The sequence below is a fragment of the Phocoena phocoena genome, chromosome X, assembly GCF_963924675.1.
Source record: "Phocoena phocoena chromosome X, mPhoPho1.1, whole genome shotgun sequence".
Lineage (NCBI taxonomy): Eukaryota > Metazoa > Chordata > Mammalia > Artiodactyla > Phocoenidae > Phocoena > Phocoena phocoena.
In genome coordinates, this window is record NC_089240.1 from 103103635 (window position 1) to 103120421 (window position 16787).

General features: G+C 40.8%; 1 pseudogene; it reads right to left on the bottom strand.

Annotated features, from left to right (window-relative positions):
- Window positions 1–1585: 1585 nt before the first annotated feature.
- On the bottom strand, window positions 1586–16378 carry LOC136142238 (uncharacterized; annotated as a pseudogene).
- Between the last annotated feature and the right edge of the window lie 409 nt (window positions 16379–16787).

Here is a 16787-nt window from a genome sequence, read left to right on the forward strand (position 1 = left end):
CCCAAGGCACTGATCTTTCCTGTCATTCATTTAGTAGCCACGTAGTATAACACAACAAATTAAATTGACTGAAGCTTGAATCCAATTTTCTCACCAATAGATTTGGAAATAAGAAACTCATCCAACTCCAATTAAAACTCATTCAGATCACATGGCTTCAACATGAGTTGGAATCATACATTCTTAAATTCTATTAATCACCTTCATTATGTAACATATCATTCAGCACCTGTAAACTTAGGCACCTTAGAGATAATTAGCAAAATGTACAATTTGGATCCAATTTTCTTCTTTTTCTTTAAAGGAGGTAATAGAAGCAAAAAAACTATGAAATACACAATAGATTTAGGCTAACATATAACATCATCATTAGTATTAGTATTTTTCTTATCAAATAATGTAAAGTAAAAGACTATTGAACTGTATGTCAATATGTCTGGCTTATACCCCCTCCCACCTTGTCTTCTTTGGGCCTGTCCCTTCACCTATATAGAGTTTAGCTTTCTCATCTATCAAATATAGAGGATAATCTGAATCATCTCTAAATGACTTTCCAGCTTGAAATTGCGCTGGCTCCTCTCACTTTGCTCTTCTTTTTGCTCAAATATAAGGAAAAACACAGAGCAGCCATTGTATTAGTCAGGGTTCTCCAGAAAAACAGGACCAATAATAGTTAATATTTATATATTACATATTATATATCATATATTTGCCTATCATAATTTTTCATATTTATATATTTTCTGTATATAAATATGTGTATATATTTATGATATAAAATATAAATATATATATAAAATGATATTTATTATAAGGAGTTGGTTCATGAGACTGTGGAGGCTGAGAAAAGTCTCACAATCTGCTCTCTGCAAGCCAGAGTCCCAGGAAAGTGAGTGCTGTAAATTCCAATCCTAGTCCTAAGGGTTGAAAACCAGCAGTGCTGATGATATAAATCCCAGTCCAAGGGCAGGAAAAGACTGATATCTCAGCTCATGCAGTCAGTCAGGAAGAGAGAATTCAACCTTCCTCTACCTTTTTGTTCTATTCAGGCCCTCAGTGGATTGGATAGTGCCCACCTACATTGGGGAGGGCAATGTGCTTTACTCTGTTCCCCAATTCAAATCCTAATCTCTTCCAAAAACACCCTATAGGCATACCTAGAAACAGTATTTAACCAGATATGTGAGTATCCCTTTGCTCAGTCAAGTTGACACAAAAAGTTAGCCATCACAGTTCTATCCCTTGTCAACTTGGCATTCATGCACACCTCCTTAAACCATACTTAATCTCCATATAAGTAACAAGGTCATAATTCTAACATTATACAACTCTCCTGCATACAATAAAAAATGCACTAACCGCTTCCCCAGAATAGGAGGTAAAGTCCTTGAGTGATGTTTACTCTTCTCTTCAATATCCCATAACTTAAATATTGTGATGTAAAATTAACAATACTATGATATAAAGTTAATGATACATCTTATGTTACATGATAAAGGATGAAGAAAGAAAACAAAGATATTTGATACACACACACACAAATATATCCATAACAAAATAAAATAAGGAAGAATACTCATTACAATTACAGTCCTTGTTTCTGTAACTGGTCTCATGATCATAGCTGGTATTTATAACTACCTTTTCCACTACTCATTCTATGTTCCCTTTGTCTTCAGGAAGAACTTCAGCTGATTATGGTTCTTTACCTGTTGTGGTGACCCAAACCCTTATTCCTGAAAGGTCTGGGATGTTAGTGGTCTATCCCAATGGATGTTAGTGCCTGGATTGAGTTGTAGTTTTCCACTGACCTTAATCACAAGGCATGGTGATATTAAGAGACACCCTAAGGGATCTTATGTGTTCCACACATTCTTCTTTACCTCTATTGTGGAGTAGTAATCCAGTTTCCCCTTGGTAGTTGAGATCCATCACCCAAGCCAGCACAGTAACTCCCTTCTTTGCCTGTTGATTCAGAGGCATGAGGAGCCCAAAGTGGCTGTGTGACAGCCTTAACTTCCAGTTTAATAGAATCATTGTTGTGTCTCCTGGTGGAAGGATTTTTCCCTCTATAACTAAGACCTCTAGGCCAGCAGAGCAAAGAGTCACAAAAACAGGAAGCAAAAATATTGCTAATGGGTTACTAGGGGTAATAGTGAGTGACGCCATTCCCATTTCTACCCCTTGATTCCTGGACCCATTAATCCTGTCAGAGAAACAGCACAACATACTGACCATTCATTTAGAGCATATACAGCCTTCTGGAGAACCTTGTCCCAGCCCTCCGAGGTATTGCAACCTAGCTGGCACTGTAACTGAATCTTCAAAAGGTCATTCCACGATTCTGTCAAGCCAGCTGCTTTGGATCATGGGGAACATGATAAGACCATTGAATTCCATGAATATGGGCCTGTTGCCACACTTCTTTTGCTATGAAGTGAGTTCCTTGATCAGAAGCAATGCTGTGCAGAATACTATGACAGTGGATAAGGCATTCTGTAAATCCATGGATGGTAGTTTTGGCAGAAGTATTGCTGGCGAGGAAGGAAAATCTCCATATTCAGAGTATCTCTGCCAGTAAGAACAAAATGCTGTCCGTTCCATGATGGAAGCACTGCAATGTAATCAGCCTGCCACCAGATAGCTAGCTAATCACCCTGGGAAATGGTGTCATATCAGGAACTCAGTGTTGGTCTCTGTTGCAGGCAGATTGGACACTCACTGGTGGCCATAGCCAGGTTATCCTTGGTGAGTGAAAGTGCATGTTGCTGAGCCTATGTATAATCTTAATCCTTTCCACCTTGGACACTTAATTCATGAGGCCATTGGACAAGGGCAGGGGTGATTGAGGAGAGAGGCTGACTGACATGTACAGAATGGGTCATCCTATCCACTTGATTATTAAAATTCTTCTCTGCTGAGGTCAGCCTTTTGTGAGCATTCACATTGGACAAAAGTCTCATCACATGTTTTGTCTATTCAGAGGGGTTTGTCCATATACCTCTTCCCCAAATTTCTTTGTTATCAATTTTCCAGTCTTCTCCCAAGTTCCTGAACATCCAGTGTAACCATTGGCCACAACCCATGAATTGGTATATAATTCCATATTTGGCCATTTCTCTTTCCAAGCAAAGTGTAAAACCAGGTGGTCTTCTTGAAGTTCCACCCACTGGGAGGATTTACCTTCACCACTGTCCTTTAGGGATGTCCCAGAAAGAGGCTGTAGTGCTATAGCTGCCCACTTTGGATGGTGCCTGTATATCCTATAGAACCACCTGTAAACCTTAGACTTCACTTTCTCTGTCAGCAAATCATAGGAAACTCCATAGATGTGGGCTGGGAGAGACAAGGCAGTGTGGCAGGAGTGGGGACCATGGGCATTTGGATACTTCTTCATGTAACCTACTTGTGTCTTCATGGCCTGCTTGGGCTTGATTGTGTACATACCACTTCCATTTGACGATAGAGTACTGCTGTGCACACCCAACTTTATAGCTTTGTGAGTCAGATAACATGGAATTCGTGATGGGTAGCTCAGGTTGCATGGTAACTTGATGGCGCATAGTTAAGTGTTCAGTCTTACTAAGGCCCAGTGGCAGGCCAAGAGCTGTTTCTCAAAAGGAAAGTAATTATCTGCTGAGGATGGCAGGGCTTTGCTCCAAAATCCTAAGGGCTGATGCTTTACATATAGGGGCCTGTCAAAGGCTCCAGATAGCATCCTTATCTGCCATTGATACTTCAAGTACCATTGGATTGGCAGGGTCATATGGCCCAAGTGGCAGAGCAGCTTGCACGACAACCTGGACCTGTTACAGAGCCTTCTCTTGTTCTGGGCCCCACTTAAAAAATAGCAGCTTTTCAGGTTATGTGGTAAATGGTCCAGAGCAACACACCCAAATGAAGAATATGTTGCCTCCAAAATCCAAAGCAGCCTAGTAGGTGTTGTGCCTCCTTTTTGGTTTTAGGAAGAGCCAGATACAACAACTTATCCTTCATCTTAGAAAGGATATCTCAACATGCCCCATGCCACTGGACCCCTAAAAATTTCACTGAGGTAGAAAGCCTCTGAAATTTTTTTATGATTTACTCTTACACCCAAATATCTTACAAATAAGTCTAGAGTAGTTGTTACTTCTCACTCAATAGGTCTAATCAACAAAATATCACTAATGGAATGGACCAGTATGATATCTTTTGGAAGGGAAAGATGATCAAGATCTCTACAAACTAAATTATGACATAGGGTTGGAGAGTTGATATACCCCTGAGGTAGGATAGTGACAGTGTACTGCTGGCCTTTACAGCTGAAGGGAAGCTGCTTCGGGTGAGTCTTATTGATAGGGATGGAGAAAACCGGATCAATAGCTATATACCAGGTACCAGGGAATGTGTTAATTTGCTCAGACAATGAAACCATATCTGGTACAGCATCTGAAATTGAAGTCCGCATCTGGTTAAGCTTATCCACTGTCATTTTTCAAGATTGATCTGTCTTCTGCATAGGACAAATAGGTGAGTTGAATGGAGATATGGTGGGAACCACCACCTTCAAGGCCCCAGTGCTGTCACTAATCTTTTAGATCCCTCTAGGAATTTTTTTTTCTACTATTTTCCTTGGTAGGGACAATCTAGTGGCTTCCACTTGATTTCTACTACCATAATAGCCCTCACTCCACAGTTCAAGGAACCATTGTGGGGATTCTGTCAGCTTCTAAGTATATATATTACAATTATGGATTCCAGAACTGGGGAAATAACCACAAGATGGTTCAGGGACCCATTGGGCCCATTGTGAGATGGACCTAAGCTAAAACTCCACTGATCATCTGACCTCCATAAACACCTCCTCTGGTGGAACATAGTGATATTTTATGTCTTCTGGAATTAGTTCAGAGTCAGTAGTCCAGTAGTTCCTGAAAGATCTGATTATTTCCTTTTCCCTAATTCACAGTTACCCTGCTAAAAGGGGTAGGTCCCTTTGGGGAAGGCTGGGGAAAAGATTAGCAGTATACATTTTTTGATAGTGTATCAGAGTCCTTCTTCATTGGGACCCAGACTCCCCTCCATTCATGGGGGTGTCTGGGCCTATAAACTCTCTCAAGTCTAGGAATCGATTGAGGGGCTGTGACTCTGCTTTTGTGATTCGGTTTAGACTTTTTCCACTTGACCTAGAACTTTTCTGCTTATACAGATCAAGTAAGAACTTACTAGGCTTCCTATTTCTTTTACTTCTAGGAATAGCACGATTAGCCAACTTCATAGGTCTGTATGACTCAGACTATTCTGATTGCTGCTTTGACTCTGCTGTCCATTATGGTAACCATGCTCTCCTTGCCTGTGGCTGTTGAATGCCACCACTTTACCCCTGCCAACTGCGATCCAATTACTCCCATTGCATTTAGGTTTCCCAATTCAGTGGCTGCAGTTCCCACTGTAAGTTTTGGCCTATAGAGAAGAGCAGTCACAGAGCTCTTCTCATCTTCTGAGGGATGCTCAGGCTTCCTTCATAAGTTTGCTTCTGGCAGCATTGGTTAAAGGTATGTCTTCTGGACCCTCCAGAAGTAGATCTTAAATAATTAATCCATTCTAACATTGCAACGTTAGATCTTAACTAATTAAGATGAAACTGGGTACCCTGATGAAACTGGATACACTGAGCCTGTAAATCCTGATGAGTCTTCTTTGCCAGTGAAAGAGATCTCCCCACTCTCAGTGGATGTGGTCTGTAGATCTTAAATAGTTAATCCATTCTAACATTCCAATCTCCCTAAGCCTTTGAATCCCTTTTTCTATTTTAAACCAAGGTAGGTCCAACATTTTCACTTCCCTCACTGTGGGCCATCTCTTCATCCATGTTTCAGCCAACCATCCAAACCTTTAGAGCCCTTTCTAACTTCCCAATCTGGAAGATTAAATGCAAAATTTCTTCTTAATGAGCTCATGTGAATAAATTCAGCCTGATCCAACTTTATGTTCCTTCCACCGTTATTGAAGCCGAATCCAGCCTCTATACCCTGACACCAAATTAAATCTTGGAGACAGAGTTTTGGATGAAGTAGAAAAGAATAGCTTTATTGCTTTGCCAGGCAAAGGGGGTCACAGCAGGCTAATGCCCTCAAAACGGTGTGTCCCAACCCCGGGGTGGGAGGGGTGGTTTGTGAGGAGTTTTATAGTCAGGGGGCAGGATTGCTGATAAGGATCAGGGTGTGTGCAGGGCCCGCATTCCTTCAATCCAGAGATCATCTGGTGTCAGGTGATGATGGGCGAACTGTGACCTTCTCTGGAATGAAAAGTGCTTCATCAAGTAGTTAACATCTTCCATTTGGTGGGGGTTTTAGTTCTGCAGAAGAGGGGGAACCAGACCCTGCCCCAAGGCTGCGCTATTGTTTCTTGACTGCTCCTCCCTTGTCTCTGCATCCCCTCCCTTCCCTGATTAGCAACTGTTTGAACCTGCCCTTTGGAATCCAGGGAAGAGGACACAGAAAGACTTTTGTGCCCAGGAGCCCCACAGCGTCCTGCTAGGTTTCATTATCTCACACCCTCTGTGTCCATCCCCACACATTTCCCTGGGTTTTGTTTGTATAAATCAGAAAACTCAAGTAGTTCTGTTGGAGTGTATTGTACCTCCTCATGGGTGACACTTTGTACCTGAGCTTTAGGGGCCTCCTGAGACTTGAGTATAGTTGTAGGTCTAGAAGCAAAGAAGGATGGTGGGGGTGGGTTCTGAGGAGAATCAGCATTGTTTATATGACAGCTGCCTCAGGGAAAGCCATTACACTTTCTTCAGGTGGTGCAGGGTTAATTCCCTCAGACAGGAGTGGAAAGGCCAATAAGACTGGGGGTAGAGAGGCTGAACCACTGCCCGTAGGGATGCTGCTGCCCCTGGGGGTGGAGAGGCTGCTTCTGCTGGGGGTTGGGAAGCTACTTCTGCTACGGTGGGGAGACCACATCCACTGAGAGTGGGGAGATCTCTTTCACTGGCAAAGAAGACTCATCAGGATTTAGAGGCTCAGGGTACCCAGTTTCATCAGGGTCTTCTCACATGTCCCCATCCCAACTTACAGGAGCCCATTCTTTCTCAATGACTGCCCTCAATTTAACAATAGATACCCTAAGAGGCTGAGAGTTCAACTTGAGTTGTAATTCAGCCAGTTTCCTTATGAGATTCTGCATTTGATTTTCAGCAGTCTCAGCCCTGTTGGCTGTAGGCGTTAAGCCTCTCCTTCAGGGCATGAATAGAAACTTTAGGTCATTTATGTGACACTAGAGCTAGGAATATGAATCCCAGAGCTCATCCTTTTCTTTCACCGTTTTGTCCAGTGACATTAGGAGCAACTGGCCAATCGCATTATGTTTGTTAGTTTTCCAAAAATGTTTGAAAGTATCATATACACAGTCACCCAGCTCCTTTCTTCTTTCTTTCTTTCTTTCTTTTTCCCTTCCCTCCCCTCCCCTCCCCTTCCCTTCCCTTCCCTTATTTTTTTTGCGGTACACAGGCCTCTCACTGTTGTGGCCTCTCCCGTTGTGGAGCAGGACACACAGGCTCAGCGGCCATGGCTCCCAGGCCTAGCCGGTCCGTGGCATGTGGGATCTTCCTGGACCGGGGCAGGAACCCACGTCCCCTGCATCGGGAGGTGGACTCCCAACCACTGCGCCACCAGGGAAGCCCCGTTGCTTCTTATAAATGGCTGATTGGCAGTATCCAATGCAGATATTTTGCATATCCCTATTGCCACATTATGCCATGCATTATCAGTGCTCTCTTTACTACTGAAAATAATCATTAGAGGCTTTAAGTCTAACCAGATTAGAGATCTACTTTTAGAAATCCCAGAACCGATTCAGAAAACTCATTCTTAAAATTCTGTTCCTATAGAACCACTCTTGGTACCAAAAATCTGTATTAGCCAGGGTGTTCCAGAGGAAGGATGTGTGTGTGTGTGTGTGTGTGTGTGTGTGTGTGTGTGTGTGTGTGTGTGTATGTATTCAGATATGTTGGCATCCCTTGGTCCATTCAAGTTGACACATAAAATTAACCATGACAGCCAAGCACGAATATATCAGAAGAATTACGCTTAATCCTTTATTTTAAAAGCATTTATCTCTTTAATTGAAAAGGACTATCAGTTTCAAATGCTCTTAGATTTTGATCATGTGAAGCCAAATCTATGGATATAAATGGAATTTCTGATTTGAATTGTGTTGTTTTGTCTTCATGTGTGATATCATGTAGCTATGATCTTTATCATATTTCTGGAAATGTAATCCATACTCAGGAGTCTTGTAATAAAATACCTTTTTTGGTGCAACCAAATGAGAAACTTCTTTTAGGGTATTTTAGCAATAAAATAGTGATGCTTGGTATTAAGGCTCTGCTAGGAATGCAAGGACCTTGTGAATCCTCAAACAAATATGGAATGTTCTTTGGTCTATATTTACTGTTCCTCATATCTTCCAGAGATTTCTCATCGTTAAAACTAATAAGTTACAAAGCAGATTTTAAAACTGCTTCACAGATCCCTAGTGATTCCTCATAGGTGTCTCATTCACTTAATCATTTACTCATTCAAAAATACTACTTGAATGTCTGCAGTGTACCAGACACTATGTTAAGTGCAATGTGCCAGGTGAACAAGCAGATGAAGAGAGAAAGTCCGATCATGAGGAAAGAAAGTTGTATATCTACCATTGCTTCAACCAGATCAGGTCTGCTTTAGCTATTTTATATTTTGGATTTCCACAAAAGATTTCCATGACCAAACAAACATGAATATTACTAGTGTGGTTAATAATAAAGTACCAGGGTATCCATTCCCTTATCATCTCAGTTAGCTAAAATTTAACTGGATTTAGATACATCCTCTGCCTGTGGTGAAGTTACATTGCTTTGGATTCTTCATGTGCTGTATCACATTATAAATTCTCAGTGTCTTCCAAAGTGTCTGAATTTCTGTGGCTACCAAATTGAGGAATGATTTAAAATAAGGCAATGCATTCTGTCTCTGGTACTCAGGAAGGGTCACAGACCTGTGAACAGTTTCCTATTCATTATCGTGAACCTCATATTTATTTCTAAATATCATAAGCAGTAAAAGAGAGAGAGAGAGAGAGAGAATAGCTCCCAAAAGCCTGTGAAGATGACTAATTCTAATTAAATTTTCAGTCGATTTTTTTGGTTTCCTGTGAGTCTCTGCTTTCATATCTGAGCATATATGGCTGACTGCCCTAACTGGGTATTGACAGTGTTGTTGTTATTATATCATTAAAGTACTTCCTTTTTTTTAAACAGCTTGATTGGAGTATAATTGCTTCACAAATGTGTGTTAGTTTCTGCTTTATAACAAAGTGAATCATCTATACATATACATATATCCCCATATCACCTCCTTCTTGCGTCTCCCTCCCACCCACCGTATCCCACCCCTCTAGGTGGTCACAAAGCACTGAGTTGATCTCCTGTGTTATGTGGCTACTTCACACTAGCTATCTATTTTACATTTGGTATTATATATAAGTCCATGCCACTCTCTCACTTCATCCCATCTTACCCTTTCCCCGCCCAGTGTCCTCAAGTCCATTCTCTACGTCAGCATCTTTACTCCTGTCCTGCCCCTACATTCTTCATAACCTTTTTTTTTAGATTCCATATATAAATGTTAGCATAAAGTATTTGTTTTTCTCTTTCTGACTTACTTCACTCTGTATGACAGATCTTAGGCCCATCCACGTCACTACAAATAACTTGTGTTTCTTTTTATGGCTGAGTAATATTCCATTGTATATATGTGCCACATCTTCTTTATCCATTCATCTGTTGGTGGACAGTTAGGTTGCTTCCATGTCCTGGCTATTGTAAATAGAGCTTCAATGAACATTTTGGTACATGACTCTTTTTGAATTATGGTTTCCTCAGGGTATATGCCCAGTAGTGGGATTGCTGTGTCATATGGTAGTTCTAGTTTTAGATTTTTAAGGAATCTCCATACTGTTCTCCATAGTGGCTGTATGAATTAACATTCCTACCAACAGTGCAAGAGGGTTCCCTTTTCTTCACACCCTCTACAGCATTATTGATTGTAAATTTTTTGATGATGGCCATTCTGACTGGTGTGAGGTGATACCTCATTATAGTTTTGATTTGCATTTCTCTAATGATTAGTGATGTTGAGCATCCTTTCATGTGTTTGCTGGCAAACTGTATATCCTTGGAGAAATGTCTAGTTTGATCTTCTGCCCATTTTTGTATTGGGTTGTTTGTGTTTTTGATACTGAGCTGCATGAGCTGCCTGTATATTTTGGAGATTAATCCTTTGTCAGCTGCTTCATTTGCAAATATTTTCTCCCATTCTGAGGGTTGTCTTCTCCTCTTGTTTATGGTTTCCTTTGCTGTGCAACAGCTTTTAAGTTTCATTAGGTCCCATTTCTTTATTTTTGGTTTTATTTCCAGTACTCTAGGAGGTGGGTCAAAAAGGATCTTGCTGTGGTTTATGTCATAGAGTGTTCTGCCTATGTTTTCCTCTAAGAGTTTTATAGTCTCTGGCCTTACATTTAGGTCTTTAATCCATCTTAAGTTGATTTTCATGTATGGTGTTAGGGAGTGTTCTAATTTCATTCTTTTACATGTAGCTGTCCAGTTTTCCCAGCACCACTTATTGAAGAGGCTGTCTTTTCTCCATTGTATATTCTTGCCTCCTTTATCAAAAATAAAGTGACCATATGTGCCTGGGTTTATCTCTGGGCTTTCTATCCTGTTCCATTGATCTATATTTCTGTTTTTGTGCCAGTACCATACTGTCTTGATTACTGTAGCTTTTGTAGTATAGTCTGAAGTCAGAGAGCCTATTTCCACCAGCTCCAGTTTTCTTTCTCAAGATTGCTTTGGCTATTCTGGGTCTTCTGTGTTTCCATACAAATTACGAAATTTTTAGTTCTAGTTCTGTGAAAAATGCCATTGGTAGTTTAATAGGGTTTGCACTGAATCTGTAGATTGTTTGGGTAGTAGAGTCATTTTTACAATGTTGATTCTTCCAATCCAAGAACATGGTATAGCTCTCCATTTGTTTGTATCATCTTTAATTTCTTTCATCAGTGTCTTATAATTTTCTGCATACAGGTCTTTTGCCTCCTTAGGTAAGTTTATTCCTAGGTATTTTATTCTTTTTGTTGTAATGGTAAATGAGAGTGTTTCCTTAATTTCTCTTTCACAGTTTTCATCATTAGTCTATGGGAATGCAAGAGATTTCTGTGCATTAATTTTGTATCCTGCTACTTTACCAAATTCATTAATTAGTCATAGTAGTTTTCTGGTAGCCTTTTTAGGATTCTCTATGTATAGTATCATGTCATCTGCAAACAGTGACAGCTTTATTTCTTCTTTTCTGACTTGGATTCTTTTATTTCTTTTTCTTCTGTGATTGCTGTGGCTAAAACTTCCAAAACTATGTTTAATAATACTGGTGAGAGTGGGCAACCTTGTCTTGTTCCTGATCTTAGTGGAAATGCTTTCAGTTTTTCACCATTGAGAATGATGTTGGCTGTGGGTTTGTCACATATGCCCTTTATTATGTTGAGGAAATTTCCCTCTCTGCCTACTTTCTGGAGGGTTTTTATCATAAATGGGTGTTGAATTTTGTAGAAACCTTTTTCTGCATCTGTTGAGATGATCCTATGGTTTTTATTGTTCAATTTGTTAATAAGGTGTATCGCATTGATTGATTTGTGTATATTGAAGAATCCTTGCATTCTTGGGATAAACCCACTTGATCATGGTGTATGATCCTTTTAATGTGCTGTTGGATTCTGTTTGCTAGTATTTTGTTGAGGATTTTTGCATCTGTGTTCATCAGTGATATTGGTTTGTAATTTATTTTCTTTGTGACATCTTTGGTTTTGGTATCTGGGTGATGGTGGCCTCGTAGAATGAGTTTGGGAGTGTTCTTCTCTCTGCTATATTTTGGAAGAGTTTGAGAAGGATAGGTGTTAGCTCTTCTCTAAATGTTTGATAGAATTCACCTGTGAAGCCATCTGGTCCTGGGCTTTTGTTTGTTGGAAGATTTTTAATCACAGTTTCAATTTCAGTGCTTGTGACTGGTCTGTTTATATTTTCTATTTCTCCCTGGTTCAGTCTCAGAAGGTTTTGCTTTTCTAAGACTTTGTCAGTTTCTTCCAGATTGTCCATTTTATGGGCATCGAGTTGCTTTTAGTAATCTCTCATGATACTTTGTATTTCTGCAGTGTCACTTGTTACTTATCCTTTTTCATTTCTAATTCTATTGATTTGACTCTTCTCCCTTTTTTTCTTGATGAGTCTGGCTAATGGTTTATCAATTTTGTTTATCTTCTCAAAGGCCAGCTTTTAGTTTTATTGATCTTTGCTATTATGCCCTTCATTTCCTTCTCATTTATTTCTAATCTGAACTTTATGATTTCTTTCCTTCTGCTTACTTTGGGGGATTTTTGTTCTTTCTTTAATTGCTTTAGCTGTAAGGTTAGGTTGTTTATTTGAGGTGTTTCTTGTTTCTTGATAGGATTGTATTGCTATAAAATTCCCTGTTATGACTGCTTTTGCTGCATCCCATAGGTTTTGGGTCATCATGTTTCCATTGTCATTTGTTTCTAGGTATTTTTTTATTTCCTCTTTGATTTCTTCAGTGATCTCTTGGTTATTAAGTAGTGTAATGTTTAGCCTCCAAGTGTTTGTATTTTTTAAGTATTTTTTTCTGTAATTTATATGTAGTCTCATGGCATTGTGGTCAGAAAAGATACTTGAAACGATTTCAATTTTCTTAAATTTACCAAGGCTTGATTTGTGACTCAAGATATGATATATCCTGGAAAATGTTCCACTAGCACTTGAGAAGGAAGTGTATTCTGTTGTTTTTGGATGGAATGTCCTATAAATATCTAAGTCCATCTTGTTTAATCTGTTATTTAAAGGTTGTGTTTCCTAAGTTACTTTCATTTTGGATGATCTGTCCATTGGTGAAAGTGGGGTGTTACACTCCCCTACTATTATTGGGTTACTATCAATTTCCCATTTTGTGGCTGTTAGCATTTGCCTTATGTATTGAGGTGCTCCTATATTCGGTGCATAAGTATTTACAATTGTTATACCTTCTTCTTGGATTGATCCCTTGATCATTATGTAGTGTCCTTGTTTGTCTCTTGTAATAGTCTTTATTTTAAAGTCTATTTTGTCTGATATGAGAATTGCTACTCCAGCTTTCTTTTGATTTCCATTTGCATGGAATACCTTTATCCAACCCCTCGCTTTCAGTCTGTATGTGTCCCTAGGCCTGAAGTGGGTCTATTGTAGACAGTGTATATACGGTTCTTGTTTTCCTATCCATTCAGCCAGTCTGTGTCTTTTGGTTGGAGCATTTAATCCATTTATATTTAAGGTAATTATCGATATGTATGTTCCTTGTACCATTTTCTTAATTGTTTTTGATTTGTTATTGTAGGTCTTTTCCTTCTCTTGTGTTTCCTGCCTAGAGAAGTTCCTTTAGCTTTTGTTGTAAAGCTGGTTTGGTGGTGCTGAATTCTCTTAGCTTTTGCTTGTCTGTAAACGTTTTAATTTCTCTGTCAAATCTGAATGAGATCCTTGCTGGGTAGAGTAATCTTGATTGTAAGTTTTTCCCGTTCATCACTTTGGAAATGTCCTGCCACTCCCTTCTGGCTTGAAGAGTTTCTGGTGAAAGATCAGGTGTTAACCTTATGGGGATTCCCTTGTATGTTATTTTTCCCTTCCTGCTTTTAACATTTTTTCTTTGTATTTAATTTTTGATAGTTTGATTAATGTGTGTCTTGGCATGTTTCTCCTCAGATTTATCCTGTATGGGAATCTCTGCACTTCCTGGGCTTGATTAACTCTTTTCTTTCCCATATTAGGGAAGTTTTCAACTGTAATCTCTTCAAATATTTTCTCAGTCCCTTTATTTTTCTCTTCTTCCCCTGGGACTCCTATAATTCAAATGTTGGTTTTTTTAATGTTATCCCACAGATCTCTGAGATTGTCCTCAATCCTTTTTTTTTTTTTTTTTTTTTTGCGGTACGTGGGCCTCTCACTGTTTTGGCCTCTCCTGTTGTGGAGCACAGGCTCCGGACCCGAAGGCTCAGCGGCCATGGCTCACAGGCCCAGCCGCTCCGCGGCATGTGGGATCTTCCTGGACCGGGGCATGAACCTGTGTCCCCTGTATCGCGGACTCTCAACCACTGCACCACCAGAGAAGCCCATGTTCTCAATTCTTTTTATTCTTTTTCCTTTATTCTGCTCTGCAGTCATTATTTGCACTACTTTTATCTTCTAGGTCACTTATCCATTTATCTGTCTCAGTTTTCTTCTATTGATTCCTTCTAGAGAATTTTTAATTTCATTTATTGTGTTGTTCATCATTGTTTGTTTGCTCTTTGGTTCTTCTAGGTCCTTGTTAAACATTTCTTATATTTTCTCCATTCTATTTCCACGATTTTGGATCATCTTTACTATCATTACTCTGAGTTCTTTTTCAGGTAGACTGCCACTTTCCTCTTCATTTGTTTGGTCTGGTGGGTTTTTACCTTGCTCCTTCATCTGCTGTGTGTTTCTCTGTCTTCTCATTTTGCTTACGTTACTGTGTTTGGGGTCTCCTTTTCGCAGGCTGCAGGTTTGTAGTTCCCGTTGTTTTTGGTGTCTGCCCCCAGTGGCTAAGGTTGGTTCAGTGAGTTGTGTAGGCTTTCTGGTGGAGGGGACTAGTGCCCATGTTCTGGTGGATGAGGCTGGATCTTGTCTTTCTGGTGGGCAGACCACATCTGGTGGTGTGTTTTGGGGTGTCTGTGACCTTATTTGCTGTACACGGGCCTCTCACTGTTTTGAGAGGCAGCCTCTCTGATAATGGGTGGGGTTTCTTCCTGTCTTGCTAGTTGTTTGGCATAGGGTGTCCAGCACTGTAACTTGCTGGTCGTTTTGTGGAGCTGGGTCCTTGCGTTGAGATGGAGATCTCTGCAAGAGCTTTCACCATTTGATATTATGTGGAGCCAGGAGGTCTCTGGTGGACCAATGTTCTGAACTCACCCACCTCAGAGGCTGAAGCCTGATACCCAGCCGGAGCACCTTGTCCCTGTCAGCCACATGGCTCAGAAGAAATGGGAGAAAAAAGAAAGAAACAAACAAAAAAATAAAATTATTAAAATAAAAAATAAAATTATTAAAAATGTAAATAGAAAAAGTAATAAAAGAAGAATAAAAAAGAAAGAAGGGAGCAACCAAACCATAAAAAGATTCACCAATGATAACAAGTGCTAAAAACTATACAAGAAAAAAAAAAAACAAAGTATAACCAGACAGACAGAAACCTACAACAAATGGTAAAAGCAAAGCTATACAGACAAAATCACACAAAAAGAAGCATACACACAGACACTCAGAAAAAGAGAAAAATGAAAAGTATATATATCATTGCTCCCAAAGTCCGCCACCTCAATTTTGGGATGATTCATTGTCTATTCCGGTATTCCACAGATGCAGGGTACATCAAGTTGATTTTGGAGATTTAATCTGCTGCTCCTGAGGCTGCTGGGAGAGATTTCCCTGTCTCTTCTTTGTTCACACAGCTCCTGGGGTTCAGCTTTGGATTTGGCCCCGCCTCTGCGTGTAGTCGCCTGAGGGCATTTGTTCTTTGCTCAGACAGGACGGGGTTAAGTAGCAGCTGATTAAGGGGCTCTGGCTCACTCAGGCTGGGGAGAGGGAGGGGTACAGAATGTGGGGCAAGCCTGTGGTAGCAGAGGCTGGCATAACATTGCAACAGCCTGAGGTGTGCCGTGTGTTCTCCCGGGGAAGTTGTCCCTGGATCACGGGACCCTGGCAGTGGTGGGCTGCACAGGCTCACAGGAGGTGAGGTGTGGATAGTGACATTTGCTTGCACACATGCTTCTTGTTAGCTGCAGCAGCAGCCTTAGCGTTTCATGCCCATTTCTGGGGTCCACACTGGTAGCCATGGCTCGCGCCCTTCTCTGGAGCTCGTTTAGATGGGGCTCTGAATCCCCTCTCCTTGCGCACCCTGAAACAGTGGTCTCTTGCCTCTTAGGCAGTTCCATACTTTTCCTGGAATCCCTTGCAGCTAGCTGTGGTGCACTAGCCCCCTTCAGGCTGTGTTCATGCAGCCAACCCCAGTCCTCTCCCTGGGATCTGACCTCGGAAGCCCGAGCCTCACCTCCCAGCCCCCACCTGCCCTGGCTGGTGAACAGACAAGCTTCTCAGGATGGTGAGTGCTGGTCGCATGGATCCTCTGTGCGGGAATATCTCCACTTTGCCCTCTCCACCCGTGTTGCTGCGTGCATCCTCTTTGCCAGAATATCTCCACTTTGCCCTCTGCACCCCTGTTGCTGCACTCTCCTCCATGGCTCCGGAGCTTCTCCCCGCTACCCCCCCATCTCCACCAGTGAAGCAGCTTCCTAGTGTGTGGAAACTTTTCCTCCTTCACAGCTCCCTCCCAGTGGTGCAGGTACCATCCCTATTCTCTTGTCTCTGTTTTTTCTTTTGCCGTACCCAGATATGTGGGGAGTTTCTTGCCTTTTGGGAGGTCTGAGGTCTTCTGCCAGCATTCAGTAGGTGTTCTGTAGGAGTTGTTCCACATACAGATGTATTTCTGATGTATTCGTGGGGAGGAAGGTGATCTCCACGTCTTACTCTTTTGCCATCTTGAAGGTCTCTAGTACTTCCTTTTTATGGTTAGTTGACTAAGTACTTAATTGGTGCTTAAATATGAGCATTATCTTTCTTGACTTTTCTAAATTTCTAGTCATTCATT